The sequence below is a fragment of the Neofelis nebulosa genome, chromosome 18 (assembly GCF_028018385.1).
Source record: "Neofelis nebulosa isolate mNeoNeb1 chromosome 18, mNeoNeb1.pri, whole genome shotgun sequence".
Classification (NCBI taxonomy): domain Eukaryota; kingdom Metazoa; phylum Chordata; class Mammalia; order Carnivora; family Felidae; genus Neofelis; species Neofelis nebulosa.
In genome coordinates this window covers 8,028,504-8,053,511 of record NC_080799.1, presented here as the reverse complement: position 1 = coordinate 8,053,511, position 25,008 = coordinate 8,028,504, and the positions used below count along the sequence as shown (strand labels likewise).

The window sequence follows — 25,008 nt, the reverse complement described above, 5'->3', positions numbered from 1 at the left end:
GAGAGAGAGACAGCGCATCGTGAGTAGAGGAAGAGCAGAAAGAGTCCGAGGAAGCTTCCAGGCTCCGGGCTGCAGAGCCTGCCTGACTCGGAGCTCAAACTCACGAACTGTTCAGACGTTTAACCAACTGAGCCGCTCAGGCGCCCCAGCAATTTTTCTTTATAAGTTGTCTTCCTATCTGCTAAAGCTACTGCCTCATCGCTCTTTTTCAAAACTCTCATATAACCACTAAGGTGGATAAGTGGGAGTCAGTGACAGTCACTCAGATTACCATGATGCCAGGGACTGTGCAGGGCCTCCTGAATACAGATCATATTCTAACAATAACCTCATTTTAGACAGCCCCCCTTTTCCTCTGCGATGTATTCCTGGAACCATTTGGTAGCAAAAGTCGAATTTCCTCTTAATAATTACTCATGTCCAGAAACTCAACATCAAGTTACAGTTCTGATAAATATGTCATAAAAGCAGAACCAAAACTTAGGGTGGTCTTTAGGAATATAAAAGGGCAACATTATGCTTCAGGTCCTATGGCGTGGACATATGGGGACTCAAGATGATAATGTCACAGGTCTCCGCATGCTGTGAAGTCAACACAAAGCCCAGACCGTTCTGCCATCCTGTGCCATCCGAAAATAGCCCTCTCCGTGTCAAGAGGACAAATACAACATGAACAGGTGTGCTTCCCTTTTTGGAATTTAGGAGATTCGTGAGGAAGTCATGTGTAAGATCCAAGTTTCTTTTAAAATAAACTTTCCAGGGGCACCTGGGTGGCTCAGTCCATTGAGTTGAGCGTCCAACTTTGGCTCAGGTCATGGTCTCGCGGTTCATGAGTTGAACCCCCACGTTAGGTGCGGAGCCTGCTTAGATCCTCTGTGCCCCTCTCTCTCTGCCCCTCTCCTGCTCACACACTCTCTCTCAAAAAATAAACATTAAAAAAAACCAAAACTTTCCAGAGAAAATGAAAATGATTCCATTTCTTCTGGTAACTTTCCCAGAAACAAACAGAAGCATTCAGAAGAATTCCATTGTTCTTACAGCTGCATAGGATTTTTTGGCTTTTCCTAAAAATGGCTAGTCTAATATTTAAAGGCTGAGGTAGGACAGTGGTTTTGAGTCCATGGAATTATTAAAAGAAATAGTCTCTCGAATCATGCCTTTCATCTTTGCTGCATAAATGCTTTCTATTGGGGTAGTGAACAAAATGAAATGTTTGGAAAAATATGGGCCCAGAAAAGATTAATTCCTCTAATAAGCCAGAATTTGGAAGAGGAAAACATGATATGATGTAAGTGTAAAAAAAAAAAAGGAAACAAAAAACAAAACAAAACAAAGACAAAGGAAACAAATTATATTAGCTGTACACAGTGACTTCCTTCCGAAGAGTACAGTTTGAGATGAGGGGTGAAGTGCAGATGGCTTTGCACAGGAGGAGCCCGACAGACCCCGCCCCAGCCAGGCAACGAAGGTCAACATCAAGTGATCAGGCTTGCTGACAGTATGCAGTATGTACCCTCCAGACGTGATGACAATGGCCCTTTACCTCCATCACGGTCTTTGTCCCCCAAACCCATAACTCCAATCTAATCAAGAGAAAACACCAGAAAAATCCCAGTGAGGACACTGTACCAAATACCTGATTCCTCAAAACTGCCAAGGTCATCAACACCAAGGAAAGTCAGAAAAGCTGTCACATCCAAGAGGAACCTGAGAAATAACAATGAAATGTAATGTTGTATCCTGGGTGGGATCTTAGCAAAGAAGTTAAAGATATTAAGAGGAATCGAATGGATGTTTTAGAACTGAAAAATACAATAACCAAAATTAAAAACTCACTAAACAGTCTCAATAACAGGACTGAGGGACACAAGAATCAGCAAATGAAGATTGATTGATAGAAAGTACCCAAACTGAACAATAGAGAAAATGGACTGAAAAAAAAAACAAACAAAAAACCACAGACTCTTTGGGACCTGTGGGACAATAACAAAAGATCTACCATTCATGTCATTGGAGTCCCAGAAGAAGAGAGAGGGGGGCAGAAAAAATATTAAAAGAAATAATGGTTGATATTTCCCCAAATTTGGCAAAAGAGAGAAACCTACAAATTCAAGAAATGAAAAGAGGACACAAACTTTTGAAAACTCAAGACAAAAAATCTTGAAAGCAGCTATGATGTTTCTTGAAAGAAACAGTCTGTTACCTAATGGTATGACTCAAATGACAGCAGATTCCCCCCAAAAGCCGTGGAAGCCAGAAAGAAGTAACACAACATTTTCAAGTCCAAACAAAAAAGACCTGTCAACCCAGGATTCAATATCCAGCAAAAATATCCTTTAGGAATGAAGAGAAAAGACACTTACACTTGCAGGTGAAGGAGAACTAAGAAACCTACCCTAAAAGAATGAGTAGAAGAAGTTCTTCAAACTGAAAGGACATGATAGAAGAAGAAATGTGGAACATCAGGAATTAAGAAAGAACAATGATAATGGTAAAATGATGGCCAAACATAATAGATTATCCTTCTCTTGACTTTTTGAAATTCTGCTTAATAGATAAGGCAACAAGCATAATAACATCATCACCTGATGCGGTTCTCATTGTATGCGAAAGAAATATGTAAGGCAACTATAAATGGGGGTGGGGGGTAAAGAGACCTAAATGGAGATAATATGGTTAAGTGTTTTCACACCAGTAGGCTGTTGTAGTAAGTTATGTATGTATAACACCCAGGGCAACCACTGCAAAAACTACCATAGAAAGAGATTGTTACTTCAGTCCCAGCCTGTTGATAGTAATGTTCTTGGTTAGGAATGCCAGAGCCCCGTAGACATCCCCCTTCCACCACCACCAGAGCCGGTGTTGTGGCTGGACCAGCCCTGTTGTTCTTACTGTGATTTGGGGATGTACTTCAGCAAAACCATTAGGGAACTCTGAAGAACAAGGTTTAATACAAGTCCTGGAGGGAACCTGGCACAGCCAAGGGCCACACATGAGGTCATGGGTTGAGAGGGAGGGAGAGAGAGGACCTGGGGCTCTGCCTTCATTAGGGTCTGAGGGTGGGGTACCTAGGGTTTCACAGGTAGGCTCTTTATTGGCAAATTTATGGCATAAGAGCAGGAATTGGGCCACGGGAAAGGAGAAATGAGATCACTCAAGTGGCCGGTTATCTATGTTACTCAGCGCTTTCTAAAAGGGAAACTTCATGGGTGGGGGTGGCCTCGTCCCTTCCTGGTTGTTTTGCTGGTAACTATGCAATCCACCTGGCAGTATGTTAATTTGAGCTGGATGTCTTTGCAATGGGTGCCCCGGCAATCGAAAGTTTAATGTCAAGCACTTACACTACAGAAATATACTCCAAATCAGTATAGATAAATCAGAAAGGAATTCTAAGAAATGTTCAGGAAACCCAGAGAAAAGCATGAAAAGGGAAACAGAGGAACGAAAACCAGAAAAGAAATAATAAAATGGCAAACTTAAACCCTAACATACCAAAATTACATTAAATGTAAATGGTATGGATGCACTAGTTAAAAACAAAGAGTGATGGGCATCTGGGTGGCTCAGTCAGTTAAGGGTCTGACTCCTGGCTTCTGCTTAGGTCATGATCTCATGGTTAATGGGTTTGAGCCCCACATCGGGCTCTGAGCTGAGGGCTGGGAGCCTGCTTGGGATTCTGTTTCTCCTTCTCTCTGCCCTTCACCTGCATGTGATCTCTCTCTCTCTCTCTCTCTCTCTCTCTCTCTCTCTCTCAAAATAAATAAATAAACTTAAAAAAAATTAAAATAAAAACCGAGTGGGGCCAAGGCCAATGAGAGGCCTCCTTGGGAAGGCTGTTGGAGCTACCAGGAGAGAGGCACGTTCTGTGCTCTGGAATTGCTAAACCAGGAGAATCAAAGGGTCGAGCTCCAGGGCACCTGGGTGGCTCAGTCAGTTAAGCGTCTGACTTCTGCTCAGGTCAAGATCTCACCGTCTGTGAGTTTGAGCCCCGCATCAGGCTCTGTGCTGACAGCTCAGAGCCTGGAGCCTGTTTCAGATTCTGTGTCTCCTTCTCTCTCTGTCTCTCCCCCACTCACGCTCTGTGTCTCTCTCTCCCTCAAAAATAAATAAACAAATAAATTTTTTTTAAAGGGGTGGAGCTCCAGGTGGCCTTTTGGTCACTTAAAAACAACACAATCCAACTATGTACTGTAGATAAGAAACTCACTTCAAATATAAAGATATATGTAGATTGAAAGTAAAAGGATAAAGATACACTATGCAAACATCAGTCAGTAGAAAACAGTAGTGGCTATGTTGATAACAGATGAAGTAAACTTCAGAGCAATGAAAATTGCGAAGGATAGAGAAGGACATCACATACTGGTAAAAGGATCTATTCACCAAGAAGGCATAGCGGTCCTAAATGAGTGTGGACCAAACAACAGAATTCCAATATACATGAAGCAAAGTTGATAGAACTGAAAAGAGAAATAGGCCAATCCAGAATTATAGTTGAGGTTTTTTAACACCACTGTCTCAACAGTAGACAGAATTACTAGTGAGAAAACCGGCAAGGATATAGAACAACACTGTCATTCAGAAGGACCTAATTGATATTTATAGAACCACTCCACCCAAGAACAGCAGAATACTCATTCTTTTCAAGTGCACCTGGGGCATTCACCAAGATAGACTATGTCCTGGGTCATAAAACAAATTTCAACAAATTCAAAAGAATTGAAATCATACAGAGTGTGACCTTTGATCACAATAGAATCAAACTAGAAATCAGTAACAGAAAGATAGCAGGAAATTCTCCAACACATGGACACACACAATAATCCACGTGTCAAAGAGGAACTCTCAAAGGAATAAATCACATTGCACTGAAAATGGAACGTATCAAGATTTATGGGACATGGCCAAGGCAGTCGGAGAGGGACTTCTCTTCCAGAGAAGAGACCAGTGGTGAGGGTGACGTCCCACACCCAACATCCAACCCCAGTCTGCCAGTAGAAGTGGCTAGACACATAGCCAGAGATACAGCAGGTCAGGACATACAAGATGGCACCGAGTCAATGGCCTCATGACGATACACACTGAGGAGGCCCAGCAGCACCATGATAACAGTGCTGGTAGGGAAGCAGCAAAAAGCCTGTGTAGGTCTCACCTGTCCCTCTTCCGGTACATCGTAGAGGAATCAGTCCCCTTTCTTCCAGACCCAACGCCTGCAGCAAAGCAATCTACCCCCAATTCTGTTGTCCAGAAACCCTAACGTAGAATATACGCATCCTCTCTAGAGCCACCCCACCCCTTAGGTCTGCCCCTCATCTTCGAAAGAAGAGAAGATCTGCAAACCTTCTACTAAGTAGATGACCTACTTAGTTCTACCCCTTGAGAAACCCCCAATTAATTCTTATCATCTCACCAATGCCCAGAGGTCAGGAACTGGGCACCCGTGACCAGCATAGCACAGAGCAGACCACGGTATGGATGGGAGAGGAGGGCATCCGTGTGGACGATTTTCCAGCCATTGTCACCCTGGTCAAAACCATCACCAGAAGCTCCAGAGGTTACCTCCTCATCTAAGTTGTACCCAGTGAGGTCATTCCAAAGCACACGTAAGAATGACAGCCACAAGTGCCACCTGTGAGAACATGGGCACCCTGGAGTTGATGACGGACAGGCAGTAGATTTCCAGTGCTTGGGGGAAGAAGCCACCACCATCAGCACCACGACCCTGCCACCCCCAACCTTCCACTGAAGTCTCAGACCAGCACACTCTGTAAGTGCGGATGAGGCCATCACCCAGCCAGGGTGTGGGACCTGAAACCCAACCCTGAGACATTGGCAAAATAATTCCATCTCCATGGATTCAATGTGAAAATCCAAAGGGATCTAGAGTCCTATCTTAGGGCCACGTGGCAGGAAGCCACTGTCCTCCTTGTAGCCCACAAAGCCACCGATTGACAAGTCGTCCACCACAAATTCAAAGCATTGCAGCCTTGGTGGCCTGGCATAACTGCGTCACGTACAAAGAGCCAGCTAGGAGTCAGACAAGGCCTCCCTGGGCATAGGATGAGAGCAGAGTGTCTCAACCTTGGCTGACTACTACCGACTACTGACATTTGGACCAGATCATTCTTTGTTCTGGACAGGGCTGTCTTGACATCGGTGGGATATTTAGCAGCGTCCCTGGCCTCTTCCCACTAGATGTGAGTAGCACTCTTCCAGTTGTGACCATCAAAAAAAGTCTCTAGGGACACCTGGGTGGCTCAGTCGGTTAAGCATCCAGCTTCGGCTCAGGTCATGATCTCTCCATTCATGAGTTCAAGCCCCGCGTCAGATTCTGTGCTGACGGCTCAGAGCCCAGAGCCTGTTTCAGATTCTGTGTCTCCCTCTCTCTCTGCCCCTCCCCTGCTCACACTCTGTTTTTCTCTCTCTCTCTCTCAAAAATAAATCAACATTAAAAAAAATTCTTTTAAGAGATAGGATTCAATCAAGAAAAAGCATGACAAGGGAAGGTTAGGCAGAGAGTAAAAAGCCAGTTAAGAAAGAGCCGAGAGGTAGGGATGGAAGGCAACAGAATTACGTGGGTGTGATGGTTGGGACCTTATTGCCAGAAGAGAAGCTTGGAGCCAGGAGCCCTGGGCTCTAATATCAGCTTTGCAATTTTCTGTCCACGTGGTCCTGAAACAGGTACTTCTGAGCACTATGTTTCTTTGTCAACGCCAATAGTAACGCCTGCCCTGCCTGCCACACAGGGTCGCAGTTAGAAATCACGTCAAATAATTTCCATGAAGATGCTCTGAAAACAAAACCAAAAAGAATAAAATATTGGCCATTCCCACAGACTCCATTGGATGAAATGGACCAATTCCTTGAAAGCTACAAACTACCAAAATTGCTCAGTTATGAAATAGATGATTTTAGAAGTCTTATAACAATTTAAAAAGCTGAATTCTTGGGGTGCCTGCATGGCTCAGTTGGCTAAGTGTCCAACTCCTGATTTCAGCTCAGATCATGATTTCACTGTTGTGGGATTGAGCCCCGAATCGGGCTCCATGCTGACAGCATGGATCCTGCTTGGGATTCTCTCTCTCCCTGGCTCTCTGCCCCTCTCCCACTTACATGTGTGCACATACTCTCTCTCTCTCTCTCTCTCTCTCTCTCTCTCTCTCTCTCTCTCTCTCCTCTCTCCCTCTCTCAAAATAAATAACATTTAAAAAATGGGGTGGCTGGGTGTTCCAATAGGTTAAGGATCTGACTTCTGCTCAGGTCATGATCTCAGCTTCATGAGTTCGAGTCCCACATCGGGCTGTGTGCTGACAGCTCGGAGCCTGGAGCCTGCTTCGGATTCTGTGTCTCCCTCTCTCTCTGTCCCTCTCCCACTCCCACTCAGTCTCTCTCTCTCTCTCTCTCTCTCTCTCTCTCTCTCTCAAAAAATAAACATTAAAAAATGCTTTTTTAATTTAAAAAGCAAACAAACTTAATTCTTAGTTTTAAGAAAAACAACCCCCTGTCTCAGTGGTCTCACAGCTAGTCCATCATGCACTGGCAGAACCCACGGGACCCCACATAAAGTTATACTTCAGGTTAAGATTTATTACAGCAAAGGATACAATGCAGGAACAGCAGGAAAAAGATATTTATAAGCAAAGCCTAGAGAGGTCAAATGCATGCTTTCTTATCTCTCTGTGGGGACAGTAGCACAGGCACACCTTCTCCATGTGCAAACAGCAGGAACATATGTGAGATGTCCTGGCCCAGGGAATACAACCCGAGTCTTGGGGTCCAAAGTTCTTTTTAATAAACTTTTTTTTAACGTTTATTTATTTTTGAGAGAGAGAGACAGAGACAGAGGACAAGCAGGGGAGGGGCAGAGAGAGAGGGAGACACAGAATCCGAAGCAGGCTCCAGGCTCCGAGCCGTCAGCACAGAACCCGACGCGGGGCTCGAACTTACGAACTGTGAGATCATGACTTGGGCCGAAGTCAGACACTTAACCGACTGAGCCACCCAGGCGCCCCAATCCTTACATTTATTTTAAACATGCTGACAGCCTTTCTCTTCACCCTCTGCTTTGGGCATATGGAATAACATCTCACCGGCAGCTGTGCGAATGTTCCAGGAGTTTTGTTCTGAGTCTGCCCAAGGGTCATCACCATGGTTACACAGATAAGTGAGAAATGAGTGACACAGAGCTGCTGTGTTCACTTTTACCTCACATTCTCAAAATTGAGAAAATTGAGTTTTGAGGAACCTTGGTCTAGACAAAAAGTTCTTAGACCTGACACCGAAAGCAGGATCCACCAAAGAGAATAATTGATAGCTTTAAATTGTATCAAAATTAAAATTTTTGCTCCACAAAAGACCCTCTTAAGATGTTGCAGACTTAAGACTAGTTGCAGACTGGGACAAAACATTTGTAAAGCGCATATCTGGCCAAGGACTTGAATCTAGAAAATACTAAGAATTCAGCAATAAACAAACAAGCAAACAAAGCGCCCCAGATAATCCCCTTCAGAAATGGGCAAAATACATGAACAGGTGTTGCACCAGAGGTTATAAAATGTTCAACATCCTTAGCCATTAGGGAAATGCAAACAATACGCTTAACCATTTATGGCCCGGCTAACACGAAAAATACTGGTAATACCAAGTACTGGCGAGAATGCAGAGAAATCAGATCTCTTCTGTGTTTCCAAAGGGATATTCGCTCTTGCCAGATGCCTGGGGCGCCAACACCACTTGCAGCCAAATTCCTACCTGCGCACCACCCCTGAAGTGTGAATTCCGTGTTCTATTCCTCAGGAAGCCTGGGCTTGGTTTACTGCCTTCCAGGAACCTTTCCCCTGTGCCAAAAGAACGTGGGTTTAAGTCTGGTGTCACCTTACCCTGAGCATGCGTGTTGGGTCCCTTGGACTTACGCTTTTCTGATCTTCTCAAGCTCGAGGCCTGTGAGCAGAACTATGGCTCCATTTTGCGGCAGCTCCCTGTGGAGTTGGCCAGTGCCTTCAGGGCAAAAGCAGTTCTGAGAGTTTATTCATACGCCAAAAACAAAGGCAGCTTCAACTAAACAGCTTCCGCACAACCGAGGAAACCATCAACAAGATGAAAAGGCAATGTATGGAGGGAGAGAGATTGGAAATCATATTTCTGGTAAGGGGTTAACCTCCAAAATATGTAGGGAACTCCTAAAAGTCAACAGCAAAGAAACAACCCAGTGAAAAGTGGCAAAACGATCATTTGCAGCCACGTGGATGGAACTGGCAGTCAGACACAATTACCATATGACTTCACTCATGTATGTGGAATTTAAGAGACAAAACAGATGAAGGGAAGCAAAGGGAAAGGAAACCAAAAGAATATAAAAACAGGGAGGGGACAAAACGTAAGAGACTCATAAATTTGGAGAACACACCGAGGGTTGCTGGATGGGGTGTGGGAGGAGGGATGGGCTAAATGGGGAAGGGGCACTAAGGAAGATGCTTGTTGGGAGGAGCACTCGGTGGTATACACAGGGGATGAACCACTTGGAAGCTACTCCTGAAATCATTGTTGCACTATATGCTAACTTACTTAGATGTAAATTAAAAAATTAATTAATTAGTTAATTGATTAGCTAATTAAATTTTTAAAAGGCAAAGGGACCCGAACGGCCCTTTTTCCAACAGGACAGACATTGAAAAGGCACTCGGGGCACCTCAGTCACTTAAGCGTCCGACTTCGGCTCAGGTCATGACCTCACGGTTCTCAAGTTCAAGCACCGCATCGGGCTCTGTGCTGACAGCTCAGAGCCTGGAGCCTGCTTCGGATTCTGTGTCTCCCGCTCTCTGCCCCTCCCCCGCTCACACTCTGTCTCTCAAAAATAAGCGTTAAAAAATTAAACAAATTTTAAAACGGCGCTCAACATTACTAATCATTAGGGAAATGCAAACCCCAACCATGTGAGACATCGCCTCACACCTGTTTGGATGGTTATTATCAAACAAGACAAGAGATAACAAGCATCAGCGAGGGTGGGGAGAAAGGAACCCTAGGCTCGCCTCCTTCTCCCCCTGCAGTCCAAAGGGGCAATGCTTTCTTGCCCCTCTTGACGCTGATGCCTCTCAGATGCTCACGTCCGCACAGGGCAGGCTCCCGACTCTGAAGCCCATCTGCCCCCCAACTGTCCCTAGGTCAACCCTTCCCAGGACCGAAGCAAGTCTCTCTGTTCCCTGCCGCCATCCTCCCTGGCGCGGCCAGAGTGATGTTGCTAAGATGTCAATCTGGTCCTGCTCTTCTCCTGCCCACAGCTTTCAGTGGCTCCCCACGGCCTACGGGGTGAAGTCCTAGCTTCTTTAACTTACCACACAAGCCCCGCATCATCCGGACCCTGCTGCCTCTTTAGCCTCATCCCTGCCATTCCCCTATTTATGTAACGAGTCCTTGGTTTCATTTCTTTAGAAACCCTTTATGATTTCTTGAGCACCTATGTTTTTTCGCAGGCAATATGCATTATTTCATTTGATTCTCAAAATAATATGAGGTGGTTATTATTTCCCATTTTATAGATGATAAAACTGAGGCTAAGAGATGTCGAGAAACTTGCTCGAGGTCATTTAGTTCTTAAGTACTGGATCTGGATCCAGGAGTACGGCTCCCAGGTCCCATTCTTTATTTTTTTTTTAAGTTTTATTTATTTATTTTGAGAGAGAGAGAGAGAGAGAGAGAGAGAGAGAGAGAATCCCAAGCAGGCTCTTCACTATCAGTGCAGAGCCTGATGCAGGGTTCGAACTCACAAACTGTGAGATCATGACCTGAGCCGAAATCGTTCAGAGCCTGGAGGCTGCCTTGGATTCTGTGTTTCTCTCTCTCTCTCTCTCTCTCTCTCTCTCTCTCTCTCTCTCTCTGCCCCTCCCCTGCTTGTATGTGTGCTCTCTCTCACTCTCTCTCAAAAATAAGTAAATAAACTTAAAAAGAAGAAAAGACTAGGACGCTTAACCGACTGAGCCATCCAGGCTCCCCTTTCTTAGCCTTTGCAGTAACCTGTGCTTTGCTCCTTCTCCACGCCTGGCCAGCGATGTTCAGCTTTCAAAGCTCAGCTCTGCGATCACCCCTTCAAAACTTTTCCTTAACTTCAGTCTCGCGTTCAAGACCCCTCCCCTCTGTGCCCCCGACACGGGCATCACTGAATGGGAACACTCTGCCCATGGTATTGTCATAATTGCTTTTCTGAACCATTTTCCCTCACCCGGCGGGTTTTCGTCGAGATGGGTCTGGGCTTTTCTTTACTGCTCTAGTTTCCGCACCTAACGTAGTGCGGAAACTGCACTATGGGAGACAGTCTCCCCACGGGGGTTGGCAGGGCTGGTACGGCCAGCTGGGGAGGCTTCTCTGGATGTCGAAAGCCGAGGGGAAGTGAGGTGACCCCCGGCTGGGCGGAGCAGGGAGGAAAGTGTGTCAGGGGCTCACAGGTCTCCAGTCCTGCTCCTCCCTGAGCCCGAGAACTACCACCGCACACGCTTCTGAAGCCCAGGTCTGTGCCCCTCTCTCCGGCCCCTCCAGCCTCACCAAGAGAGGGAGGCCCCACAGATCCCTGCAGCAGAACCTGAGTAGGGTTTGGGGATGGTAAGGGGCCAGCAGAGCGCTGTTCGGAGCCTCGGCGATCACAGGAGACAGACAGAGACCTTTGCCTCAGTGCCTCTTGGAGTTCAGCGCCAGTATCTGAAAAACTGTCGGCATTGCACACTCAGAGTGAATGGGAGAAGCAGAGAGGCCGGGAACACACTGGCTTGTGTGGGAATCAGATCCAGAAAGCTCCGGAATGGAGGAACCGAACCAAGGGAGAAGTGTCTTGTGCCTCACCAATACCTTGCAAAGAAGGTTTCCGTAGAATTATACAAAGAAGTTCGCCTTCTCGTGCAAAATGAGGCTTGCATGTTGTCTGCCGTAACAAAATACCACAGGCTGGGTAGCTCAAAAACCAGAAATTTAGGGGCGCCTGGGTGGCGCAGTCGGTTAAGCGTCCGACTTCAGCCAGGTCACGATCTCGCGGTCCGTGAGTTCGAGCCCCACGTCGGGCTCTGGGCTGATGGCTCGGAGCCTGGAGCCTGTTTCCGATTCTGTGTCTCCCTCTCTCTCTGCCCCTCCCCCGTTCATGCTCTGTCTCTCTCTGTCCCAAAAATAAATTAAAAACGTTGAAAAAAAAATTAAAAAAAAAAAAAAAAACCAGAAATTTATTTTTTCACAGTTCTGGAGGCTGGAAGTCCAAGGTCAAGTCAACACGGTTGGCTCCTGGACATCTTCTCCCTGTGTCCTCACCGGCGCTTTCCTCTGTGAATCTGTGTCCCAATTTCTTCTTATAAGGGCACCGGTCATACTGGATCATGGGCTACCTTAATGACCTCATTTTAACTCAGCTATCTCTTTAAAGACCCTATCTCCAAACACAGCCATTGTGACAAACTGGAGATTAGGATTTCAACACACAAAGTGGGGCAGGGGCAGCATTCAGCCCCATGACACATGTAAGTTTCAGACACTATAGCACTGAACAAAAACCCTCTGGGTACATAAAACATTTATCTAAGTTACAAATTTCTTCAGGCTTTTTCTACCCCTTTCATCCCCTCTCGGCTGTTAAACCAATAAAAGTCCGAACGTTTTAAAAATAGCTGAACGATTTTGACATTCAGGAAGGTTCGGTGCCTGCTCTGGCTCTTAGATTTGCCCAGCTTGATACGACCTCGTGTTTCAGAGGAAGCAGCCTCTATTCAGCGCTGGGTCACAGCTGGCCTTCTGGAACATCCTTCCTCGCATCTGAACGCGTCCAAGTGGTGGGAGGGGATGTTTTTTAGACTGGAACATTTTAAGGAACCCAAGTCACGCAAATGTTCTTCCTCTTGAATGACTGAGCTACCTGCCTTTTTACCAGAAACAGATGATTTTGCCCCAGAATTCCTTTCTTTAAAAAGTTGCCCTCCCCCCTCCCCCATGTATATCAGAAGAGAGAGTAGTTAGTGCGTTGAAAAACTGCTGCAGACTGAGAGCCAGGAGACACAGGGATTTTGAGAAAATCACTTCACCTCCTTAATCCTGTTTTTTTTTTTTTCCACATGAAACATGAGGGAGTGACTTAGACACCCTCTCATCCTTCCTGCTATAAAATTCTAAAAGTTCGACATGAAACAAACATGCAACTTTCATCACACTGCTGTCCCCCTAATTTATGCTTAAAACAACAGTTTATTCCATTAAACCTAGACCTGATGCATAATTAGCCCCTTGTTATCCGTCTCAGATATTCCATAGCAGCGCAAATGTGGAGCCGCAGGGGGGTGAGCAGTCTGGAGGGCTCAGCCGTGAACGTGGCTGTAGTGATATTAACCAGCCGCCACAGTTCTGCTACCTGAACCCCTATCTCATTCAAACAGGTTCTTCTGATTGGCCCTCATGTTCCCTCCATGTCTCATGGCGTCCCACCCCATGACTTAGAAAGGTCCTTGCTTTCCTGTATTTATAATTTCAAGGATCTAATGGAAGCCGTGAACCCCTTCTTTCCCCAAACGTAAATGTGTATGTGTGTATATTTTGCAGTGTTATGGGGGTCAAGAACTTTTTCAAGCCCATCCGTAGACACTGTCACCCTACCACCCCCACCCCCAGGTCTCGGACCCTGACGTCTGCTAGACTGGCAGGGAGTGAAGTGGATGGTGTGTTCAGTGACTAACTTTGTTCTACTCTTAGGAAAATAGAGCTCAGTTAAAAACCTATTTTAACCGGTAGAAGCATGGCTATTTTCTGTCAAGCAATTTATGGGATTTTGAAAATTTTTTCGTTTTTAAACAGTAATACTTGTGTTTTTAAAGATGCCTTGTACTTTTGGGGCACCTGGATGGCTCAGTTGGTTGAGTGTCTGATGTGACTTCAGCTCAGGTCATGATCTCACGATTTGTGAGGTGGAGACCCGCATCGGGCTCTGTGCTGACAGCTCAGAGCCTGGAGCCTGCTTCGGATTCTGTATCTCTTTCTCTCTCTGCCCCTCTCCTGCTCACACTCTGTGTGTGTGTGTCTCTCTCTCAAAAAATAAATAAACATTAAAAAAAAAAAGCCCTAGGAACATCTTTTGTTCTAATGTTAGGTATTATTGACCCTGGTTCCTGAGGCAGAGCTCGTAAATCCCTGGGAACATTCTGGGTGTTGGGAGTATCTTTTGTTCTAATGAGACAATGCCTGGTGGGCTCCTGGTTGGGGGCTGGTCACCAGAAAGACCAAGCCATGAGTAGAAGCTTAGAATTCTCAGTCCCACCCCACATTCTCCAGACGGGAGAAAACTACGGGGGTAGTTTTTACCTTCTGGTAACTTCTCCTGGCAATAGTAGGCTAGGTGATTTAGCCCATCTCTCCTGCTGAGGAGACCAAAAGCCAGCTGGAATATGAAAAACATCCACTTGAAGGCATCAGAGAGCTAACAAAAGAGTGAAGAATTACCAACCCAAATCCAGGAAAGGACAAAGACTCTGTGATGTGAGCCTGGCCTGGAGGGCTGCCTGTCCCCTGGGGACGTCCCCCAATTCCAGAGCTGTTGTTGGCCGGGAAGTCAATCAGCTTTTTTTTTTTTTCTTTTTTTAACATTATATCGAAGTGAATCGTACACCCTGAAATGTGCACAAACCATAACTTTACAGCTCAATGAATTTTTGTAATTGAAGTATAATTAACATACAAGGTTACATTAGTTTCAGGTGTACAATATAGGGATTCAACAATTCTATACATTATTCAGTGATCACAGTAAGAGTGGTCGCCATCTGTCACCAAACAATGTTATTACCATCTTAATTTTTTATTTTTTTAATGTTTATTTATTTTTGAGAGAGAGACAGAGTGTGAGCAGGGGAGGGACAGAGAGAGAGAGAGGGAAACACAGAATCTGAAACAGGCTCCAGGCTCTGAGCTGTCAGCACAGAGCCCAGGGCGGGGCTCGAACTTACAAACTGCAAGATCATGATCTGAACCTGAAGTCGGACGCCTAACCGACTGAGCCACCCAGGCGCCCCCAACATTATTATCATCTTATTGGCCACATTCCCTAGGCTGTACTTTTCATCTCGTGACTTATTTCTTTTGTAACTAGAGACTTGTGCTTCTTAATCTCCTTTATTTCATCCCATCCTCCCGCCCACCTTCCCTCTGGCAGCTGCCAGATTGTTCTTAGTATTTAAGAGTCTTTTTGTTTGCTTATTTGTTTGCCTCTTTTTTGGTTTGTTTTGTTTCTTAAATTCCACATAGGAGTGAAATCATACAGTATTTGTCTTTTTCTGTCTGACTTATTTCACTTAGCATAATACCCTCTAGGTCCATCCATGTTGTTGCAAATGGCAAGATCTCGTTCTTTTTTTATTAATTTTCCATTGTATATAAATACCACTTCTTTTTTACAAAATATTTTTTTAACGTTTATTTATTTTTGAGACAGAGAGAGACAGAGCATGAACGGGGAAAGGTCAGAGAGAGGGAGACCCAGAATCCGAAACAGGCTCCAGGCCCTGAGCTGTCAGCACAGAGCCCGACGCGGGGCTCGAACTCACGGACCGTGAGACCATGACCTGAGCCGAAGTCGGACGCTTAACCGACTGAGCCACCCAGGCGCCCCAAATACCACTTCTTCTTTATCCATTCATCTATCGATGGACACTTGGGCTGCTTCCATATCTTGGCTCTTGTAAATAACGTTGCAATAAATATAGGGATACATCTGTCTTTGCGAACTAGCGTTTTCATTGTCTTTGGGTAAATACTCGGTAGTGGAGTTATTGGATCATATGGTGTTTCTATTTTTCATTTTTTTAGGAACCCCCGTACTGTTTTCCACAGTGGCTGCGCCAATTTACATCGCCACCAACAGTGCACGAAGGTTCCTTTTTCCCGCCTCGTCACCAACACTTGGGATTCTTGTATTTTCCTATTCCAGCCATTCTGACAGGCGTAAAGTGTTATTTCGTGGTTTTGATTTGCTTTTCCCTGACAATTAGTAATGTTGAGCATCTTTTTGTGTGTCTATTGACCAACTGCACGTCGTCTTTAGAGAAATGTCTATTCAGGTCCTCTGCCCATTTTCATTGGATTACTTTATTGATGTTGAGTTGTAGGAGTTCTTTGCACATTTGGGATATTAACCCCTTATTGGACACATCATTTGCAAATATCTTTTCCCATTCAGCGGGTTACCTTGCCCTTCTGTTGATGATTTCCTTTGCCGTGTAACAGATCTTTGTTTTGGCATGGCCTCAATAGTTTACTTTTGCTTTTGTTTCCCTTGCCTGAGGAGACATTTCTAGAAAAATGTTTCTACACTGATGTCAAGGAAATTACTGCGTATGTTTTCTTCTGGGAATTTTATGGTTTCAGGTCTCACACTTAGGTCTTTAATCCATTTTGAATTTATTTTTTGTATAGTGTAAGAAAGTGGCCTAGTTTCATCTTTTGGATGTAGCTGTCCAGTTTTCCCAACACTATTTGTTGAAGATGCTTTTTCCCACTGGATTTTCTTGCTTCCTGTACCAAAAATTAATTGGCCAAGTAAGTGTGGGTTTTATTTCCAGGCTCTCTATTCTGTTCCATTGATCTATGTGTCTATTTATGTGCCAGTACCGTACCGTTTGGTTACTGCAGCTTTGTATTACGTCTTGAAATCTGGGATTGTGATACCTCCAGCTTTGTTCTTTCTCAAGATGGTCTTGACTATTCGGGGTCTTTCGTGGTTCCATCCAAATGCCAGTATTATTGGTTCTAGTTCTGTGGGAAAATGCTGTTTGTATTTAAAAAAAATTTTTTTAATGTTTATTTTTGAGAGAGAGAGAGAGACACAGAGCGTGAGCGGGGGAGAGAGAGAGGGAGAGAGATACAGGGAGACACAGACTCTGAAGCAGGCTCCAGGCTCTGAGCTGTCAGCACAGAGTCCGACACTGGGCTCCAACTCACGAACCGTGAGATCATGACCTGAGCCGAAGTCGGACGTTTAACCGACTGCGCCACCCAGGCGTCCCAATGCTGTTTGTATTTTGATAGGGATTGCATTACATCTGTAGATTGCTTTGGATAATACGGACATTTTAACAATGTTGGTTCTTCCAATCCATGCCCGTGGAATACCTTTCCATTTGTTTGTGTCTCTTCAATTTCTTTCATCCATGTTTGATGGGTTTTTTTAAAAATGTTTATTTATTTTTGAGAAAGAGAGAGATAGAGCGTGAGTCAGGGAGAGGCAGAGAGAGAGGGAGACACAGAAACCCAAGCAGGCTCCAGGCTCTGGGCTGTCAGCACAGAGCCCAATGTGGGGCTCGAACTCACGGACTGTGAGATCACGACCTGAGCTAAAGTCGGACGTTTGACCCACTGAGCCACCCAGGTGCCCCTGGATGAGCAATTATTAAAATGTAATTAAAGAAGACAAACTTTATTTAACACTTGAAGAAGTGGACACTCTCCTTTCAGAAAGCTGCAAAATGGAGCAGCAGGCAGGAAGCTTTGATAAGATAAAGACTAAAGAACAAGGAAGAGAAAGATAGAAAATATCTGATTGGCTGGGCCCATGTAGTCAGCCTGGTTTGGGTTGAGAAGCCCAGAGTTGGCCTGGCGTTAGGGGATTGGCTGATGGCCTAGACTGTTTTGGGCAAGCAGAACATTCATGGGGACATCAAAGCTATGTAAATTTCGGTTTGCTGATGCAGCACCTTGGGCAGGAAGGGCTCCATCTTGGGCCTAGAAAGTTGTTCCAACACAATCTTATTACCAATAGACTCTAAAGAGAGTTGGTGTTTGTGACTTCTGATCAATTTACAGAATTAAATGGTCAATGATTTAATCTATCTTAATCTACCAACTTTTGGGGCACCTGGGTGCCTCAGTCGGTTAAGCGTCCGAGTTTGGCTCAGGTCGTGATCTCAGTTTGTGAGTTCAAGCCCCGCGTTGGGCTCTGTGCTGACAGCTCAGAGCCTGGAGCCTGCTTCCAATTCTGTGTCTCCCTCTCTCTCTCTGCCCCTCCCCCACTCATGTTCTGTCTCTGTCTTAAAAATAAATAAAACATTTTTAAAAATCTACCGACATTTTTTTTTAAGTTTATTTATTTATTTTGAGAGAGAGAAAGAGAGAGCTAGCAGGGGAGGGGCAGAGAGAGAGGCAGAGAGAAAGAAACCCAAGCAGGCTCTGCACCAGCAGCACAGAGCTTGACTCCAACTCGGGGCTTGAACTCACCAACTGTGAGATCATGGCCTGGGCCAAAAACAAGTGTCCGATGCTTAACTGACGAGCCACCGGATGCCTCAGCAGTGAATGTGAATTACAACAAAAATGCAAAACCTTCCTCCCTATATGGCAGAATCTTTACCCAGTAAACCCACGACATTCTGGGAAAAGGGCCCCTGGCCCCAGTCCAAGCAACTCCACTCATCGTTGGTGACATATATAGCCACATTCTGGAAGGTCAGTGGGGTCCTGAAAGAATTCCTAGAGTCTGTAGCCCAGTCGCTCAGGGTCAGACAAGGACGGCGTACGAGGTTGGGGTAAAAGATGCTCTCGATCCTTTTTCGGCAGCTTGAATTCATTGCTGAACAAAATGAATGAAAATTCACTGACCCAGAAAATTCTCTTGCCTCCTTCTGAATTTTCCTTCTTCTTCTCTTTCCCAAATCCTAAAAACAAAGGGGTAAATGGCAAAGGTGATGTTATTTCCAGAATAGACAGGCAAGAACATCACACCTAAATAGTGTAATTTAAGGTACATCTGTTGTCTGAAAAAAATGCCTCTTGGGGTGCCTAGGTGGCTCAGTCGGTTGAGTGTCTGATTTCGGCTCAGGTCATGGTCTCGAAGTTCGTGAGTTCCAGTCAGGTCTGTGTGGACAGCTCAGAGCCTGAGCCTGCTTTGGATTCTGTGTCTCCCTCGCTCTCTGCTCCTCTCCCACTCCCATTCTGTCTCTCCCTCTCAGAAATAAACATTTAAAAAAGGTTATTTTTCCATATGCTTACTCTGCCTCTCCCTGCCCATGCCTCCTTCTTCAAAAAATCTTTTCCTGTCCTTATCACACTAGTGAAATTACTCCCCATCAGTTCACCACAAATGACCAACTATTGTCAAATCTAAGGGCCTAGTTTTGGTCCTCATCCTACTTAATGTCTGTGCACTTAAAAAAAAAATGTTTTTAATGTTTATTTTTTTGAGAGAGAGAGAGAGAGAGAGTGCACAAGCAGGGAGGGAGAGAGAGAGGGAGATACAGAATCGGAAGCAGGCTCCAGGCTCTGAGCTGTCAGCACAGGGCCCGACACAGGGCTCGAACCCATGAACTGCGAGCTCATGACTTGAGTCAATGTCGGACGCTTAACCGACTGAGCCACCCAGGCGCCCTGTGTCTGTGCAACCTTTAAAATAATTGTCCACTGGCATCTACTGAAATCTCTCTTGGCTCTCAAGACACCAACTTTCCTGGCCTTTTTTTTTGGCAGCTCCTATGTCTACTTCTTATCTCCTTGCCTCTCTTCTCTTCTGACTACTTGGGAAGGTTCTCCAGCCCCTGGAGTTCTGGCTTCTATTTGTACAATCTCTATTTACATGTTTTTCCTTCTACATATTTAAAGAATGGTTCAGTCTTACACCAAGCTAAAAATCTAGAAGCACTCCCTTGTCTTCCACATCCATTTGGTCACCAAGCTCTGTTCATTTTCTCAGAGAAACATTTCCTCCTACTATTTTCCTGTTACTTTCATTGCCAGGGCCTTAGCCTGTCTTCACTGATTCTAGCCTGACCTAACACTATCTCCTTCAAACCGGTCTCCCTGCCCCTCAGGACAGCCTCCCCACTACAGTTGTAAGATTTGCCATTTCTCATAAATATGGCAGATCCTGTCCTTCTTGGAAAGCCATTTTCTCTGCCTAAAAAAAATGAAGTGTAACTATCACCGCACGGCACACAAGTTCTCTGTGATTTATTCTGCAGCCGCCTCTCCGGTAGTCCTCCCACAACACTTTCCCTCCCACACCTGGCCTTCTCCTCGAGACTACCTAGAGTGCTCCCTGTTCCTAGAATACCTTTTCTCACCTTCTCCACCTGGCATTCCTATCCTTCAAGACCCTGGTTCAAGTGTCAACTCACATTTCTTCCCTGAAGACTTTCCTACCACCACAGGCCAGGTGGGTTAGCATCCATTTGAATGGTAATGATAGCTTAACCTTTATAAATTGCTTGTTCTGTGTTCCAAGGTCTTTGTTTTCATCATCTCACATTTCCTTCTCATTACAGATTCCCTAGGAAGGCATTAGGATTTTTATCCTGATTTTTCAGCTGAAGAAACTGAAGCTTAGCTAGATTACAGCAAATTGACTACGGTCCCAAGTCTATAGACAGTTGAGACTCAGTTGGCCTCTTCCACTGCCCACTGGTTCTCGAAGTCCAGTGTGCGTCAAAATTACCCATAGGATGGGCACCTGGGTGGCTCAGTCGGTTGAACGGTTGAACATCCAGCTCTTGATTTTGGCTCAGGTCATGATCCCAGGGTCGTGGGATGGAGGGCTGCTTTGGGCTTCCGCTGAGCATGGGGCCTGCTTGAGATTCTCTCTCCCTCTGCCCCTCTCCCTGGCTTGCCCACACTCTCTCTAAAAGAAAAAACATTTTTTTTTACCCATAGGGCTCGTAGAAACACCAACTGTTGCCCACCCCCCAGCACACTTTGTGATTCAGTGCGTGTGAAATCCAATAGCCTGCATTTTTAAAAAAATTTTTTTAAAGTTTATTTATTATTGAGAGATAGACACAGAGCGTGAGCAGGGGAGGGGGTAGAGAGAGGGGGAGACACAGAATCTGAAATAGGCTCCAGGCTCTGAGCTGTCAGCACAGAGCCCGAAACGGGGCTCGAACTCACAAACTGTGAGATCATGACCTGAGCAGAAGTCGGTCGCCTAACCAACTGAGCCACCCAGGCACCCCTATCTGCATTTTTTTTTTTTTTTTTTTTTAGCGTTTATTTTTGAGAGAGAAAGCAAACAAATGGAAGCGGGCAGAGAGAGAGGATCTAAAGCGGGCTCTGTGCTGAGAGCAGAAAGCCGGAAGCAGAGCTTGAAACCACTAACTGTGAGAGCACGACCTCACTGATGAAGCAGGAGGTTTAAGCCATTGAGCCCCCCCAGGCGCCCCAATTATCTGCATTTCTAAAGAATTCCCAGGTGATGCCCATGCTGATGGTCCAGAGACTGCACTTTGACAAAGTTTCACACTTTGGCTCCTGAAAGCGTCTTAGAAAATCTACAGCATCAGCCTCCTGTGGGAGCTTCTTAGAAATGCGACACCTTGGGGCGCCTGGGTGGCGCAGTCGGTTAAGCGTCCGACTTCAGCCAGGTCACGATCTCGCGGTCCGTGAGTTCGAGCCCCGCGTCAGGCTCTGGGCTGATGGCTCGGAGCCTGGAGCCTGTTTCTGATTCTGTGTCTCCCTCTCTCTCTGCCCCTCCCCCGTTCATGCTCTGTCTCTCTCTGTCCCAAAAATAAATTAAAAACGTTGAAAAAAAAATTAAAAAAAAAAAAAAAAAGAAAGAAATGCGACACCTTGGGCTTCATCCTAGCCCTACTGAATCAGACTGCATTTTTAACAAGATTCCAGGCGATTCGTGTGCACGTCGGGTTTGTGTGCACGTTGTGTGTATCCATCACACACTTTTGAACCCAGACAGACTCTAAAGGAGACAACACGTAAATTTTAGTTTACAGAGAAAAATCTCTGGGGCAACAGTTAGCAGGGAGCACTTCGGTCACCCCGGGGTCACAGAGCCAGGGGAAGAGCTCCCAAAGTCCAAGGCCTTGGCGCCCACCACCCCGCCTGCAAATCGCGCCACGCTCCGCCTCTCTCTCGGAGCCGAGCCCGTTAATTGGCCATCGGCGTCCCGCCCCGCCCCCCCCCCCGCCGGGCTCGGCTCGGCCCCGCCTCCCCGAGGAGGCGGCTACTGCGCAGACGTTCTCCTTGCGGCTCCGCGGGTCCTCCGGGACCACCGAGCTCTCTTCCTAGAGTAGCCCCGGAGAAGGCATCCGCTCCTCCCTTCCTCGGGAGCCAATTTAACCGCCACCCGGAAGTGCAAATGTCTCCGTAGTTGTCAGCGCCAGCGGTTACTCTTTCATTCACCCCACGAACGACGCTTGGGTGCCTGGCCTTTGACAGAGAAATGAACGAGACCCAGTCCCTGTCCACATCAAGGACTGAAGGGCTGGGTGATAAACGCTATACCTCCGAGGAGCTGGAGGCGCGGGGACCGGATAGAAGAAAGCTGTCCGGGAGGCGTGACGGCCCTGGGGCTGTCAATCGCCTGCCCTGTTGGCACTCCGGTGTTTGGTGAACGGAGAGCATTCCGGGTGGAAGAAAGGTGGCTGCCAGGAAAACGTCTCGGCGTGCAGGACGGGTGGGTGCCAGGAGATAAAGCTGGAAAGGTAAGCAGGGGCGACCCTGACGGGCTTCACGTGCGTGATAAGACATTTGCACAATGTTCTGCGTAGCCCAGACGGCGTTTTACTCAGCCCTGATTTACACTTTAAAGTACAACTGGCAGCCAGGCTGGGTTGGAGGAGGAAAAAATCTGAAGTATGTATGAAGTATGGTGACAGAATGGAGGCGGAGGTGGGCTGATAATTCATTTATTCGTTAGCAGTCTTGTCTCTTCCATGGAGATGGAACTTGTGTGAGAGAAGGACTGTGTCTGGTTCATTTCTCTTGCCCAGCACTCAGAAGAGTGCCTGGCACACGTAGGCCTCAAACTACTGTTTGTTGATTGGATGGATGGATGGATGGATGGATGAGCTTGCGGTGGATAGGACTTTCTGATTGGATAGCAGAGGAAAGTGGGAAGTGTAGGTGAGAGATCACCGGAGACGCGAGGAACACAAATAGTGGAATCCTGTTTAGTGGGTGTTTGCTGAGCTCTTTTCGTGGGCTGCCCACTAACAAGAAGCTGTAGGGCAAAAGACCAGAGCAGGCTTGCAACTAACACTGTAGTCAAGGGAGGGGCCCAGGGCCCAGAGTGTGCTAACAAGTACCAACTCTAGGTTTCAGTCCCACTAACAACCACCAAAAAAAATGTCAGCTTCCTTTCTGACCACTTACAGGACCAAATTTGAGAAGTGCATGCTTTTTCGTTTTGTTTTGAATATTACCATCCACATCCAGAGAGTCCAGACGACTCTGACTTCCAAGCTGTGTGTTATTTTGTTATATCGATGTGTCATCATTTAATAAAACAATTCCCTGGAGCTTTTGTTGTCTGTTTACCTCCAAAGATAATGCAGGAATGAATATCTTCATGGCTTCCTTTTCCTTTTTCCTTTTTTTTTTGTTTTTGTTTTTGTTTTTGTTTTTTGCTTTTGTTGACCATTTCACAGATTACCAGTTAAGTAATATTACATCTTGTAGCTTTCACTACATACTCCCTCGTTGCTTTTCCAAAAAGTTAATGATGGCGACTGCAGTATTTGCACAACAATTACAAATCGAGTATCTACTAGTGGCAGGCACTGAGCTGAGCTCTAGGGGTATAATATGGGCAATATAGACACAGACCCTGCTGGCATGTGGCTTCCAGCCTCTAATGGGAGGGTGGCATTCATCAGGTTATCACACAAGTGTGTAATTGCAAACAGACAAGGAGTGTGAATTAAAAATACTGGCCGCCAGCCAAGCCAGTGAAACCAGTATTATGATTTCAGCAGCACTGGTGGTAGTTTGCGGGGGTTTCTTTTTAATTTTCCTACTGTGCTATCTAACAAATGGTTTCTCAGGGTTGCCTTGCCTTTTAGATTTTAAGTTAAAGCCAATTGTTTCTCTCTAGTTCACCCTGCTGCTTAAGGGGGGGGTCCTCTATTGTAAACCAGCAAAAAATGACAAATTTAGGCCTGAGGTTTTTAAAGATGAGTAGCTAGAGTGTACTTATGAACTTGTTCTACCCTCCCCTTTATCTTCTAATGGGACTCCTCATATGAGTCGTCTCAACTGTCCGAGCTCAATAGAGAAGAATAACTCGTGCTTACCTAACTCACAAGGCTACTATGAGAATTAAACAAACAAACAAAAAATTAAAAGAGCTTGGCAAACACGAAGGATGTTTGGATGATAATCTCCTGCATCTGCACTGCCCTATTTACTTTTGTTCGCTTTATTTCATGTATATTTAACACATATTCATTGGACATGGATCTTGTGTCAGGTGCTGGAGACGCACAAATGAACAAGAGCCTATCTGTGCCCTCATGGAACTTACATTGTAATGTGCACTGGAGCACTGTGGGTCAAGGTGAAAAGAATTCGAAAGTCACTACCCAGTCCCATCACTGCACAGCACAGGAACCAGAGGAGTGCACATTGACCTTTCCCATGTTTTGATTGTTCCTCGCTGCCCGCGTGACCCACGGCCGATGCTCCCTCTCAGGCACACCCGGAGGATGCTTTATCTAAGTATTAAAAGATTGGGCCCTGTCTGCAAGTAATGGGGTAACAACTTTAAATTCCCATTTAAAGATTTCCGTATTATCCCCTATGCGTATGCACTGCGGTTTCTGGGTGTATGTTAACAGGTCCAGTTGTCAGTCCTCTTGTACGAGTCAGCAGAGGCCCTAAAAACCTTGGGACCAGTTATGATTTTGTCACCGAAATGTCACGTAGCCTCCGGGTTCCTAGGCCTAGAGGGGGTGGGGCCGGAGGGGAGGAAGGTTTAGATCAAGCCGGGTCCTCCAACTTCCTCTTTCTGCTGTTTCTGAGCCCAAGGGCCAGCTAGAAGACACAGTTCCCAACTTTATTAAGGCAGCCTCGGTGAAGGAAGGCCCCTACAGGGAACTCGGGAGGACGAACGGGGGACTCGGGGCTGCAGCGCGAGCCGTCCGCAGGCGGAGGGAAGAGGGTCGGGCGGAGCTTGCGCATTAGTGCCCCAACCGGTGCGCCGAGGGCGCCGGAAGGAAGGGGCGGGGCGTCCCCCGGCGGCGGGGCGGGCTCGGCATCAGCAACATGAGGTGATTGGCTCTG

The 25,008-nt window shown here is 46.0% G+C and overlaps 1 pseudogene; it reads right to left on the bottom strand.

The window, feature by feature from the left end:
• Positions 1–5,032: 5,032 nt before the first annotated feature.
• On the bottom strand, positions 5,033–10,390 carry LOC131501579 (transmembrane 9 superfamily member 1-like; annotated as a pseudogene).
• Between the last annotated feature and the right edge of the window lie 14,618 nt (positions 10,391–25,008).